Genomic DNA, 1231 nt, shown 5'->3' with positions numbered 1-1231 from the left:
TTATCTCAAGAGAGGCAGAAAAGACACTTGATAAAATTAAATATCCATTCATAACAAAAATTCTCGGCAAACTAGAAAATGAAAGGAAACTTTCTTAATCTGATAAAGGGTATCTACAAAAATCCTTCAGCTAAATCATACTTAATGGTGAAATATTGAATATTTTCATCTTGAGGTCAGACAAAAAAACACCACTTCTATTTGACCTTTTTCTAGGCACTTTTAGAAGACAAGAAAAATAAATTAAAGGTATTAATATTGGAAAAGGAAAGAATAAATGAAAGTGTTATAAATCACGGGTGACATAATTGTGTCCGTGGACAACCCTAAGGAATCTGCAAAAAAAGTACTAGAAATAATAAGTGAATACGACAAAGTTGTGTGTAAGTAAAAAATACAAAAAATTATATTTCTATTTACTAATTATAAACAATTTGAAAATGAAATAAAAGAAACAAAAACAGCACCAAAAATCAAACATTTAGGTAAGTTCTAACAAAAGATATACAAGATTTCCATACTGAAAACTGAAAAAAAAAATGCTGAGAGAAATTTAAGGCTCTAAATGATTGGAGAGATATAATATGCTCATAAATTGAGATCCTTAAAATTGTTAAAATGTCATTTATTACTATATTGAGCTATAGAGTCAATGCAACCCAATCACAAGCTCAATCTTCAAGGGGAAGAAAACAGTTGGAGAACTCATAATACCAGATTTCAAGAATTAATATAAAGATTTATTAATTAAAGTACTGTGGTATTAATTAAAGCAGTGTAGTCTTAATTAAAAGACTGTGGACAAGTAGAACAAGAGTCCAGAAATCGATCCCCCCTCTGCTCAGTATGTTGATTTAACAAAAAAACCTTCAGGACAATTCAGTGGAGGAAAAAATTGTGTAGGAACACTCATACACTGCTGGTGGGACTGCAAACTAGTACAACCTCTGTGGAAAGTAATATGGAGATACCTCAAAGAGTTACAAGTAGAACTACCATTTGATCCAGCAATCCCATTACTGGGCATCTACCCAAAGGAAAAAAAGACGTTCTATAAAAAAGATATATACACTAGAATATTTATAGCAGCACAATTCACAATTGCAAAGATGTGGAAACAACCCAAGTGCCCATCAATACATGAGTGGATTGATAAAATGTGGTATATGTATACCATGGAGTACTACACAGCCACAAAAATGGTGATCCAGCCCCTCTTATATTATCCTGG

This window comes from Propithecus coquereli, unplaced genomic scaffold (assembly GCF_000956105.1).
Source record: "Propithecus coquereli isolate 6110/MARCELLA unplaced genomic scaffold, Pcoq_1.0 Scaffold927, whole genome shotgun sequence".
In the NCBI taxonomy this organism is placed as follows: domain Eukaryota; kingdom Metazoa; phylum Chordata; class Mammalia; order Primates; family Indriidae; genus Propithecus; species Propithecus coquereli.
The sequence above is the reverse complement of the archived record's forward strand: the minus strand, read 5'-3'. Positions refer to the sequence as shown.